Raw genomic sequence first — 14,642 nt, 5'->3', positions numbered from 1 at the left:
GCTAAATTCTTGTATCCACAAAGCTCCATGCAGGAAAATGACAGCATCATGGTATGTATCCACAATCGATGAAAGGACTGAGAAGAAGGAGGAGGACACAGTCTGAAGGGTGTGAAGTTTGCATTCTAGGAGACACTGATTCACCAGGTTCTTGATCTCAGGACCAAGGGTGCCCCAGCACACAGCACTCCTGAGAATTCTTGCAGTAAGCTATCAGCATTTCACTTGATTTACACTCATCCCGGCAAACTCCATTTTTTTCACATTTGGGACGAAATATAAACTTGGAATCTGAGAAAAAATGGAAAGAGATGGGAAGACAGTTTAAGAAGATTGGAATCCAAATGACTCCCCCAGTCTCCTGGAAAGATCACTGGCTCAAGTCAGAGAACATAGATTCAAATCCTCCCTGAGGCTCTTACTTTGACAAATCATTTAACTTCCATAGACAAATGAGGGAATTAAACTAAGTGGTCTGAGAAGTCTCTTCTAATTCTCAATCTGCTATCCTAGTCTACAATCCTCTCATCAGTTGATTGTTTGCTCAACTGAGAACCCAGGTTAAAATGGCTGGGGTTTTGACTGAATTATCCTGCTCAGTTTAGCTCAAATAGAGGAGTGATTCCTTGTTGACCAGAAAGTCATCCAATCCAAAAACAATCAAATTGTCTATAGTCGTTTCTCCTAAGGAAATGCTGGCGCCTTAGAGCAGCCTCTGAGTCTAGATGGAGAAAGCTCTTTAGCCTTTCAACCTTGAAGTCTGAGGAAGTCTTTAGTCCTAGAGCTTTCTTTAGTGCTTAAGAAGAAAAGTAGTGACCTGAACCTTAATGTGGCAGTTTGTCACCCTGGAAATTATTCTGACCAAGACTGGAAAGGTGGTGTCCATGGTATGCCCTCTGAGCTTTAGTAGCAAAAGCTATGGCCTAAAATGTTTTATATCCCCTTACTGGAGATGTTCTTACTCTTGGAATGCTCTCTAAGTTGTGTGCCAGAGAATACTGTGCAAAGGGGGTGAAATAACATCTATATTCACTGGGGAAGTAAGAGTTTGCTCTGGATCCTCCTCAGGCCTTAATTAGGAAAGGGATCACCCTGGACTTCCCTCCTGAATAAAAACTAGGGAAATGAGATTGTTTGTCAAACAGTTTCTGAGTTCTAAAGGAAAATATTATGCCCCAGAATGCTGTAAGTGTTTAATAAATATCAAATAAATTCTTGTTGAACAAATGAACATGAGGTAATTTCTTTGCCATAATAATAAAGTTGTTCATTGCTATTGTGACTTATCTACCTAATGCCTTCTCTAGTCTGATTTAGAAAGTACTCAGTCTCTGTCTCCCAGGAGGATCCAATCTAGGTTTGTATCTAGGAACATTTGATACATATAAGCTCATGCTTATAGGATCTTTGATGAAAGATCCATAATAAAATATCCAAGTGACTTTCACAAGTCTCTTTACCTTTCAGGAGCTCAAATCCCCAAACCATAAAATTAGGGGGGACTAATAAAATGATCCCTAGTGGTCTTTCTAGCTTAAGACTTCCATTTCCTATGTATATCTATCCCAAAGGTACTAATTAAAAAATTTATTATTAAAGGGAAAAGTTAAAGGAATTAGAATTGGCCAGCTCCTTACAAGATAAGTCTGATGGGATGGTCATCAACTATTGGAAGGATTACAACATTAAGGCCATTCACAAAATAATACCAAGACACAAATTTTCAATGATTATGTTCATCAAGAGGGTGACACTTGCCATCTTAAAAATTAGGATTTAGGCTTGGATTAAAAAGGCCTGCCCTGAGTATGAATGGAGACCAAGGTTCTATAATGGTTGAAGCAATAGGAATAACAAGATTAGTCCTTTCAGTGCTGTAGTACATCAAATTCCCATTGCTTATGCAGAATATCCTATAAAAACCAAAGGCCACAGAATCATAAAACCACAAACTATCAGAACCAGAATGGCTCTTTAAGATCATCCAGTCCAATCATTTCGTTTTACAGAGAATAATTGAATTATAGATTTAGTGGGAAAAAGGGACTTCAAAAAACATCTAGTCCAACCTATTATATAGTTGAGGAAACTGAAGCCCAGAGAACTAAAGTGATTTTTATTCAAGGTCACAGAAATAGTAAAAGTCAGAAACAGGAGTTGAATTCAGGTCCTCTGACTTCAAAACCAATATTCTTTCTACTGTACCCATATCAGGCAAGTAACTTACCCAGTGTCATATACCTAGCATGCTAACAATTGGCAGAGTCGGAAATTGAATCCAAATCTTTGAGTCCAAAATCCAATGTGCTTTTCCCTAAAAGAGTACATTGAGGATTCCTTTTGCTACTCTCAGAACTGTGAGGCATTGTGGTAACAAACAAGATGGTTGCTTATAGAGCCACTTAGGACAAGAGGAAAATCCCAAAATAAAAACATTCAAGAGAAGAAAGAGAATGTGTAAAACTATGATCTTCTTTACCACTGGCTGTATTAATATGTGTAAATATCTGTGCATCATTTTAATGTTCATGAGATCTCTGCAGGACAAGATTTCCAAGAAAATTTTTTATATTACCTATTAGCACTTGATTCAGAAAGAATAAAATTCCAAAGAAAATGGAAATGATCTTCATGGCCAAGAATGTCACCAGAGGAAGGAGCAAAAGGCCCTGGAAAAAACAGAGGATTTTATGACTGTAAGGTTGACAGCTCTTGTGCTTAAAGCCCAATGGTCTAAGATGTGTTATGAGATTAACCCAGTATCTAAGAAACCTTGAGCTTGTATAAGAGGGAAATCTTCCAATTTAATTCATTCTAAAATACTAATATCATTTCAAATTGTAGCTTTGGAGACTCTTCATCTTCTGAATGGCTGTGTATGGGCCATCACCACTAATCTTACCTGCATGGAAGACATTCATGTTCAATCAGAAATGGACAAACCATCAAAAACTTGGGGAGAAATTACCTGCAAGTATCAAAGTCAGGAGATTTTATTAAGTGTTCTGTAGCAAAAGTCCTTCAGGAAACCTGCTATGATGAACAAAGAAGAATGATTATAATGGATATGCTTAGAATTTTTATGAAATTTAGGTGATTCAGAATTAAATCAACTATTAGATTTGTTGATGATACACAATTCAAACTATGTCGAAACTCACAAAGTTGTAAAGATGTGCCCTTTAGTCTTATCCCCATCTGACTCTCACTGTTCCTTGTTCCAAGCAGAGTCAGCATTGGTGATAATCGCAGGAAACTAGCTCTAGAGAGCTACAACCTGATTCTGAGTGACCCAAGGCAGGCAGGACCAATACTATTTTATACTCTGGAATTCAAACAAAGGAAGCTAACCATCTCTAGATATACCAATCATGAATATCAATCATGATCACCCTCTCCTGATCCTCCATCTGCTAATGTACTCACCTCCAAAATTGTCTTGCATCTGTTTGGTATTTATTTCACACATGTTTCTCTCCCCTATTGAATGAAAGCATCTCAAGGACAGGAACCAGTTTGCTTTTGTCTCTTTTTCCAAGAGTATAGTATATCTGGCATCTTCAGTTCAGCTGATTTTCTATTGTGTCTATCTCTTCATCACCCCTTTTTGGAGTTTGCTTGTAAAAAATACTGAAGTGATTTGGCACTTTCTCTAGCTCATTTTATAGATGAGGAAATTGAGGCAAACAGGGTTAAATGACTTGCCCAGGGTTACACAACTACTAAGTGTCTGAAGTCAGATTTGAACTCAGGAAGATGAGTCTTCCCGACTCCAAACCCAATGTTCTATCCACTGTGCCATCTAAAAAGTGTTAAATAATTATCTGTTGATTGGATAAGATAGATAAGGATAAATGCAACCCCTCTGGTGTTGGGGAAGCACTTAAATATTTGTTGTTCATCATATTTTTTTCTATCTACCTAAGCATCCCAATCATTCCTTCCAGTGGAAGAGACTTGACTGATAATCAATATTCATTATATAACAATTACTTGCTGTTGTTTATGATCAGTACTTATTGGTATAACAATTGTTATTTTTAATGATAATCATCATAAGATAAAGAATATAGAGCAGACCATAGGGCCAGAAACACTTGATTTCAAGTCTTCCCTCGAACATATACAAGTAGCATGGCTAAGGGCAAATTAATTAATTTCTTACCACTTATGGACAATTCTCTAAGACCATAAAGCAATTGATAAGTTGTATAAGGAGCTTCCATATAAAAGATCCTCTCATCAATAAAATTACAACTTTAAAATTCCCCACCTCAATGGAATATTATTGTTCTATAAAAAATGATGAACAAGCTGATTGTAGAAAGGCCTGGAAATATTACATAAACTGATACTGAGCAAAACAAGAAGAACTAGGAATCCATTGTACATAATAACAGCAAGAAAGCAAGAATGTGCAATGATCAACTATGAAAGGCTTGGTTCTTCTCAAAGGTTTGATTATCCAAAGCAATCCCAATAGACTTTGGACAGAAAATGCCATCTATATCCAGAAAAAGGAGTAAGGAGACTGAATGTAAATCAATACATACTATGTTTCATTCTTTTTTCTTTGTTTTTTTTTTTCTCTTTCCCTTGGTTCTTTCCTTTTGCTCTGATTTTTCTCTCCCAATATGATTCATAAAGCAATGTATATTAAAAAATAAATAAACTTACTACAATAATTTTTAAATAAAAATAAAATAAAACTGCCTACCTCACAAAAATAGTTATAATTACTGGCAAGACACTAATTACCAAATATCTTTATTTATGTCTTTGGGATATGCATTTTATTTGAGCTGAATTTAAGGAATAGATAGAAACCTTATCAAAGCTTTTTCTATCAAATTTCATCATCTTTAAGCAAATGGTCAGACTGAAATTATTGTTATTATTATTTTAAAAGCTATTATATATATATAATATAACATAACATACTATAAGATATAATATAATATGTATATATAATGTATATATAATATGTACCAAGTACTCTGCTATGTTTTACAAGTACTTCCTCACTTGATCCTCACAACCATCCTGGGGAAATAAGTTCTATTAATATACCATTTTATAAATAAGGAAATTGAGGCAAAGAGAAGTTAGAAAGTATCTGAGGCTGGATTTGAATTGAGATTTTCCTGACTCCAGATACAGTGCTATGCTAGATGGAATCCAAAAATATATATTTTTAGAAGAGAATGACCAAAAGCATCTACCAAGTTCTCATTGCTCAACATGTCAGAATATGCTTTCCAAAAAGCAAGAGGCTCACTTTAACCCACTGAACTCCAACTGAATTTTACTTCCAGAATTAATGCTAGTTTTTCCAGAATGTAGGGCACAGATCATTCTGCTTAAGTTATTTCCACCCTCTTCTTCCTACCTCAACACATTGATGGTTATCTACTCTTCTTGGAATAATGTTGTTGCCTTCCCCGTGGAATTATACTCTTCTAGCTCTTGCCTCTTCTGCCTTCCAGATGACAATTTTCACTGTAGCCTTGTTTGCTTTAAATAGACCTCTATAATAACTAATCATATTCATGAGATTGCTGCCCTGTGATGGCCCCTGGCAGTTGAATATACCTAAGGCAGGATTTTTATTATTAGCTAATCCCTCCCCTTCACGGGATCAGTAGAAATTCTGTTGGAAGAATTATATCACTGAATTACTAAACAAGGCAATTATTCAAGGCTTACCTCAACTACTTCCATCTAAACTTAGCTGAGGTTTTACAATAGACAAAAATCACTTACATTGATTAGCATTTAAGGGTTACCATAAGCTTCCTACACATATTTCTTATGATGGGAGGAAGTTCTAGTATTATTATCTCATTTTTCCCAAATGAAAAAATGGGAGCTTGGAGAACTGAAGTGACTTGCCTAAATTAATACAATTAAGGAACAATAAAAAAAAAAAGAAGAAGAAGATTTGAATGCAAATCTTCAAAATTCAAGATTAGCATTTCAATGTCACATTATCTATACCTAATGGATAATGGGATTTCATAATTGAACGAGACTTCACAGTTTATAATCATAGAATTCTGAGACATATATATGTATATATATATATATATATATATATACATATATGTGTGTGTGTAAGATCCTTCCGAGTTTATCATTTGTCAATTATGAAAAAAAAATTTTTTTTGATCAATGAAACAAAATGCCCCTTACAGGCTCTTTCACAGATAAGGTCTCTCCCTCCATATTTCCAGATCACTCAAGTTCCTTGGAAAATATACCAAAAGAATAGCCCTATTATTGAATGATCCTCTAATAATAATAATTAATCACAACATAAAACAAAAAAAGTGTGCTTATAAAAGATATGTACTATTGTGATGAAGAAGATTCAGTTCAGAGTCAAGATCAAGGAGTAAATCCTTTTGGGTGGTGGGAAGGTAGGGAAGTCCTCCAGATATTTCTTGAAAATAACATTGGACTAATTGCCTGAAGCCCTGATACATTAGAGAACTTTCTTGAAGAGTTCTGTAATCATTCAAAGCAGTTTGGTCAGTCCTTCTACATGGGCAAGGCAACGTGGATAGAGAAAGCCTATTGTTAGCAACCTAGTCTTTGACAAACCCAAAGATCCCAGCTTTTGGGATAAGAACTTACTGTTTGATAAAAATTGCTGGGAAAATTGGAAACTAATATGGCAGAAACTAGGCATTGATCCATACTTAACGCCGTACACCAAGATAAGGTCAAAATGGGTTCATGACCTAGGCATAAAGAATGAAATTATTAATAAATTAGAGGAACATAGGATAGTTTACCTCTCAGACCTGTGGAAGGGGAAGGTCTTTATGACCAAAGCAGAACTAGAGATCATTACTGATCACAAAATAGAAAATTTCGATTATACCAAACTGAAAAGTTTTTGTACAAACAAAACTAATGCAGACAAGATTAGAAGGGAAGCAATAAACTGGGAAAATATTTTTACAGTCAAAGGTTCTGATAAAGGCCTCATTTCCAAAATATATAGAGAATTAACTCTAATTTATAAAAATCAAGCCATTCTCAATTGAAAAATGGTCAAAGGATATGAACAGACAATTCTCAGATGAAGAAATTGAAACTATTTCTAGTCATATGAAAAGATGCTCCAAGTCATTATTAATCAGAGAAATGCAAATTAAGACAACTCTAAGATACCACTACACACCTGTCAGATTGGCTAAGATGACAGGAAAAATAATGATGATTGTTGGAGGGATGTGGGAAAACTGGGACATTGATTCATTGTTGGTGGAGTTGTGAACGAATCCAACCATTTTGGAGAGTAGTTTGGAACTATGCTCAAAAAGTTATCAAACTGTGCATACCCTTTGATCCAGCAGTGTTACTACTGGGATTATATCCCAAAGAGATTATAAAGAAGGGAAAGGGACCTGTATGTGCACGAATGTTTGTGGCAGCCCTTTTTGTAGTGGCTAGAAACTGGAAACTGAATGGATGTCCATCAGTTGGAGAATGGCTGAATAAATTGTGGTATATGAAAAGTATGGAATATTACTGTTCTGTAAGAAAAGACCAACAGGATGATTTCAGAAAGGCCTGGAGAGACTTACACGAACTGATGCTAAGTGAAATGAGCAGGACCAGGAGATCATTATATACTTCAACAACAATACTAGATGATGACCAGTCCTGATGGATCAGGCCATCCTCAGCAACGAGATCAACCAAATCATTTCTAATGGAGCAGTAATGAACTGAACTAGCTATACCCAGAAAAAGAACTCTGGGAGATGACTAAAAACCATTACATTGAATTCCCAGTCCCTATATTTATACACACCTGCATCTTTGATTTCCTTCACAAGCTAATTGTACAATAATTCAGAGTCTGATTCTTTTTGTACAGCAAAATAATGTTTTGGTCATGTATACTTATTGTGTATCTAAGTTATATTTTAATATATTTAACATCTACTGGTCATCCTGCCATTTAGGGGAGGGGGTGGGGGGGGTAAGAGGTGAAAAATTGGAACAAGAGGTTTGGCAATTGTTAATGCTGTAAAGTTACCCATGTATATATCCTGTAAATTAAAGGCTATTAAATAAAAAAAAAAAAAAAAAAAAGAGAAAGCCTATTGTCTATATTTCAACATGCATTTCAGGGGATATCCTATAGAACTTTTCCATTGTCTTCAACAATGAGTATACTGTTGTAACAGATAATACAGAGAAACAATAGGCTGGTTCAAGAAAAACAAAAAATTAAATAAAAAGACTGAATTGCCTTTGGAAAATTCAAAACTTTTGCAAAGGCATGAAAGCAAAGGCCCATCTTTTCAATATTGATTTTTTTTTTTTTTTGGTGATGCTATATAAGTCTTAGAACACTAAAGATATGTTATCACACAGAGTGCAATGGAAAGGCACGTTGTCTGAATCATCTCCCAAAGAGAACATAAATTCCATAAAGCTTGTACCTTTTCCTATCTAAAACAGGGGGGACAGACAACACATAGTCAATTCAGTCATCTGTTTGCGGATTGTAGCTTCAGGGAAACAAGGGAATGCCCCATACTGGAATAGTCCTCCTGGGTATGATGCTGTGATTTTTTTTTTTTTTTTTTTTTTGCCAAATATAATCCTTCATCGCCCAATCACAGAAATGTTATAACAGTTCAGTCATCTGTTTGGGAACTGTAGTTTTAGGAAAACTAGGTAACGCCCTATACCCTGGAATAGTCTTCCTGGGTATGATGCTGTATTTTTTTTTTTTTACCAAATATAATCCTTTATCACCAAATCACAGAAATATTTTAAAGTAACCCATATTACAAAGATATTTCTACACTAAGATATAATAGGGGTACCTAGATAGTACAGTGAATCGAGTGCAGGAGTTGGAATTATAAACACCTGAAAGCAATGCCTGCCTCTGAAATTTATGAGCTTTGTGACTTAACCTCTCTCTCCCTCAGTTTTCTCAGCTGCACAATGAGGATAAAAATAATACCCCTTCTCCTAGTGTTGTTGTAAGGATCAATTGAATTAATAAATATAAAGTCTTCTGCAAACACTGAAGTACTATTAAGTTAGATATTTTTATCATTAGAAAAAATTAGTGTAGTATTGATTAGAGAAATGCAATTTAAAACAACTCTGAGGTACTAGCTCATACCTATCAGATTGGCTAGGAAGATGATGGGAAAAGGACTTAAAATGACCTCCAAGTCAGTCATTCCCAGTGGCAAAGAACAAACAAGAAGGTATCTATGATAAAAATCTGTTCTACTTTTTCTTCACCCTGGCTAAGCAGAGCTCTTTGATCAACCTTCTAGCACAAAGATGTTATCTCTTTCACTCCCTTCAGGGTGTTTCCTGAACAAACCCCTCAAGAAAAGATCCACAAATGATCTGATCTTGGTGGTGAAAAAGAGTTTCAATTTATGTTTAATTTATGTTCAATTTATGACATCCAATTGATCTCCAAGTCCTCCATTCTCATTGAATCACTCTTGATCCTTAGTTTGGGATCTTCATCATATCTACTAGGGACAGGGAAAGCCTAAATGATAGGACCCCATGAAAAGAGGAATGGGAAGGCCAATTGGGGAAGCAGTTATCATGATTTTTAAATTTTGAAACAAAGCTTTAGTTTGAAATTTAATCTCTAAACAATTAGAGCAGGGTGAAACAAGGTTGCCCACTATCACCATTACTATTCAATATTGTATTAGAAATGCTAGCTTTAGCAATAAGAGAAGAAAAAGAGATTAAAGGAATTAGAGTAGGTAATGAGGAAACCAAATTATCACTCTTTGCAGATGATATGATGGTATACTAAGAAAATCCTAGAGAATCAACTAATTATAACTAATAATAATACTATTAATAATAACCCACAACTTTAGCAAAGTTGCAAGATACAAAATAAATCCATATAAATCATCAGCATTTTTATACATCACTAACAAAATCCAACAGCAAGAGATACAAAGAGAAATTCCATTTAAAATAACTGTCAATAGGATAAAATATTTGGGAATCTATCTACCAAGGGAAAGTTAGGAACTATATGAGCAAAACTATAAAACACTTTCCATACAAATAAAGTCAGATCTAACCAATTGGGAAAATATCAAGTGCTCTTGGATAGGTCAAGCAAATATAATAAAGATGACAATACTCCTTAAACTAATCTATTTATTTAGTGCTATACCAATCAAACTCCCAGGAAACTATTTTACTGACCTAGAAAATATAACAGCAAAATTCATCTGGAAGAACAAAAGGTCAAGAATTTCAAGGGAACTAATGGGGTGAAAAAAGTTAACTTTTTTTTTTTTTCTAAAACTATATTATAAAGCAATGGTCATCAAAACCATTTGGTACTGGCTAAGAAATAGACTACTTGGTTAGGTTCACAGGACAAAATACTCAATAACTATAGCAATCTAATGTTTGACAAATCTAAAGACCCCAGCTTTTGGGATAAGAATTCACTATTTGACAAAAACTGCTGGGAAAATTGGAAACTAGCATGGCAGAAACTAAGCATTGACCCACATTTAACACTATATACCAAGATTAGGTCAAAATGTGTTCATGATTTAGACATAAAGAGTTATATTATAAGCAAATTAGAAGAATGTAAGATAATTAACCTGTCAGACCTGTGGAGGAGTAAGGAATTTGTGGCCAAGAAGAACTAGAGATCAAAATATCTGAAGAACTGGGTACCTGTTGAATCTGTTGGAATCTATTTTAAGAACTTTTAGAAGTTTAAAAGGCAATGGATCCAAACGGGGATATTTCTTATGCTATATTTTTTATATTATTTATATTAGCATAAAAATTATATTTTAATAAATATAATAATATAAATGTGTATATAAATATATATAAATTTTATATATAAATATATATTTATTAATTTATTAATGTTATTTATTAATTTAATTAATTATATAATTAATTAACAATTAATTGAATTTGATTTAATTAATTAAAATTGAATATTAATTAATATATTATATATTTTATAAGATATTATAAATATATAATATATTTATATAATATATATTATATAAATATTATTTTATATTATATAAATAAATTAATATAAATGCTAATATAAGCATATCAACCACTTGGTTGACATCTAAGTGACTTCAGGATAATAAAATTTAAAGACAGAATATCAGAGGAGGAAGGAAAAATGTGAGAATTTTTTTTTTCAGAAATGTTTTCCTGATACTCAGTGATCTACTAGGAATTTACTAAGTTGCTAATGAGAACATATATTCAGCACTTTTCAAATCTTAAAGCATTTATATAAATGCTAGCTATTATAAGTGCTATGGGCTAAGCATTGTTCTAGATGCCACTAAAAAAAAAAAAAAAAAAGTTCCTGCCCTCAGGGAGCTTACATTCCATAGGAAGAAATCACAGATTCAAAACCAAACAAATATAAAGCATTTTGAAGAAGAGAAGTATCTATATCTAGGAATATCTCTTGGTATTAGAATCTGAACCGAGCTCTGAAGGAGACTAGGAATTCCAAGAGGCTGTGATAAAGAACTACACTCCAGGCAGGAGAAACAGCATAGATACGGGAGATGGAATATTATTTGTGAAGAAAGAAAGCAAGAAAATAATTTTGACCAGACCAAAAAGTGTGTGAAATGGAATGATATAAAATAAGACCAGAAAAGGAGGGGAAAGGACCCATGTATGCAAAAATGCTTGTAGTAATTCTTTTTGTGGTAGCAAAGAATTGAAAAATGAGTAGATGTCCATCAATTGGGGAATGGCTGAGCAAGTTGTGGTATGTGAAGGTAATGGAATATTATTGTTCTATAAAAAATAATGGATGAGCTGATTTTAGAAAGGCCCAGAAGGATTTATATGAACTGATGCTGAACGAAGCAAGCAGAACTAGGAATACATTGTACACAAGAATGTTCAATGATCAAATATGAAAGACTTGGTTTTCAGTGATTCTGTGATTCAAAGCAATCCCAATAGACTTTGGACAGAAAATGACATCTGCGTCCAGAAAAAGAACTAAAGACTAAATGTAAATCAACAAATGATTTGGTCACTTCTTTTTTTCTATTTTTTTATCTTTCTCATGGATTTTCCCATTTTGCTCTGATTTTTTTCTCCCAAAATGATTCATAAAGCAATGTGTGTTAAAAAATAAAGAAAAAAGATGTTATCCACTTTTGAATGCAGTTTGTTTAAGTTCTATATATCTCAGAATCCTTTGTTTGTAAACTGTGAAGTCTCTGTTTTCTCATTTAGAAAATAAAGCAGTTAATTTGGTGGACCTCTAAGGTACATTCCAGCTCTAAATCTACAATCTGTCCTGGAAGGCCCCAGAATAAGCCTGTGGATTTCAATCTTGATTAACATAGTTCGTGACTGTGTGACGTTGTAAAGTCCTTTCCCTTCCTTCTGCTTCAGTTTCCCCTTCTGTACAACAAGGGCTTGATCTCCAGCTCTAAAACCGAAATAAAATAAATCTAGTTCTCTTGATCCTAACTGGGATAAATCCCACTTACTCCACTAGGTGGCATACTCTGCTTACTTTCCCACTCCTGCTTTACTCATCCTGCAGGACTGAAGTCCCCCTACTAAGGCTACAAGGCTTCTTGTGCTCATACTCTTTTTTTGTTTTGTTTTGTTTTGTTTTGTTTTGTTTTGTTTTGTTTTTAATTTAATAGCCTTTTATTTACAGGATTTATACATGGGTAACTTTACAGCATTAACAATTGCCAAACCTCTTGTTCCAATTTTTCACCTCTTACCCCCCCCCACCTCCTCCCCTAGATGTCAGGATGACCAGTAGATGTTAAATATATTAAGATATAACTTAGATACACAATAAGTATACATGACCAAAACATTATTTTGCTGTACAAAAAGAATCAGACTCTGAATTATTGTACAATTAGCTTGTGAAGGAAATCAAAAATGCAGGTGTGCATAAATATAGGGATTGGGAATTTAATGTAATGGTTTTTAGTCATCTCCCAGAGTTATTTTTCTGGGCATTGTGCTCATACTCTTTGGTCATTAAAATCCCCACACTTACACTTCAGGAATGATTTTACCTTTATCTTAATTTACATGTATAAATTATGTAAATTTTTAAATAATATTGATTGGTACAATATGATTTCGGGTTTGGGATGAGTAATTTATTCCCATATTCAAAAGAAATTCAAAACACGGGACATTCATAAGTATACATTTGACCAGAACAAACTTAAAACAGAATTTATTAACAATTCATAGCTGTTACAATACTCTTGGAAGAGTATACTTAAACCTAACCAGACCAAAAAGCACTTGGCAATACATAATTTCCATACTAAGAAAGGAGCTAAAGGTGCATTATTAGATAGAAGAAAATTTCCCAGATAGGAATGGAATGGAAGTTAAGAGAAGTTTCTATAACTTCATTATTTCAAAATATATTCCATTTCCTTTTTCCACCCCAAATCAATATTGAATCAGATCCTGTTCCCATCCGGGCAGGAGGAGCAGGCAAGTCCAGGACAATGGGAGAAGTGAGGTGGTTAAGAGTTTGTGGACAAGTCCTCTTGTTGGTAACAGGGATATTTCAACTTTGGAGGAGACCAGAGAAGACACCTTAGATGCCCTGTGGGTCTATGGGATTTGGGTTAATTCGCTCTAGTTCCTTTGTAGGATCTGGTGGCTAGAACAGACCCATAATGTCATTGGTTTTGGAAACTTCCAAATGAAGCAACTCCCTCAATATAAATTAGTATATCTACTCCACAACTTACCTTAAAATGTTGTGGACCACCAAAAAGTTAATTGGCTTGCCCATATGTCAGAGGCAGAACTTAAGACCAGATTTCTCCCTACTGGGGAGCATGGCCTCCCTTGTTCTATCAACTCTTCAAGCAAAATATAAGAGATACGGCTATATAATTGTTTGTGAAAAACATCCAGTGTTTGAATGGACCACCAGCTCAGGATGCTGTTAGAATTCCAAGGTAGCCAAAAGAAAAATAATCCAATACTCTGACAGGCATAGTGGGAACGAAGACAGGAACAAGCCTTCCCTGTCTGGAATATTGTGCTTGATTCTCACTACCACATTTTAAGGTCACTTGCAAGCAAAAAAGGTTATAAGAGGATGACCACGTTGGGTGACCATGAAGCATCACTTAACTTCTAAATGTCCTGTGCAGGTGTCAGGCCTCAAGTAGATCAATGTCTCATAGGGATCCCACAAAGGAAGCAGAGAGATTTAACTTAAATCCCATAGATGTTTTCAAACATTTGAAGGGTTATGATGCAAAAAACAAATATACCTTATCCTGCTTAAGCCCCCAAATTACTATGAGCAGTGGAAAGAAGTGGCAGAAAAATAGATTTATATATAAATACCTAATAGAGTGTGGGGTCTCGATTTAGAAGGAACTGAGTTGAAATTTAGTTGTATTAGCATTGTGATCTTGGGTAAACCATTTAAACTTTGTTTGCCTCAGTTTGTTCATCTGTAAAGTGGAGATAATGATAGCATCTACCTCCAAGTATTATTATGAGGCAATTAATATTTATAAAGTACCTAGCACATTGTAGGTGCCATGTAAATATTAGCTATTGTTATTATTAAATAA

Source organism: Sarcophilus harrisii, chromosome 2 (assembly GCF_902635505.1).
Source record: "Sarcophilus harrisii chromosome 2, mSarHar1.11, whole genome shotgun sequence".
In the NCBI taxonomy this organism is placed as follows: domain Eukaryota; kingdom Metazoa; phylum Chordata; class Mammalia; order Dasyuromorphia; family Dasyuridae; genus Sarcophilus; species Sarcophilus harrisii.
The sequence above is the reverse complement of the archived record's forward strand: the minus strand, read 5'-3'. Positions refer to the sequence as shown.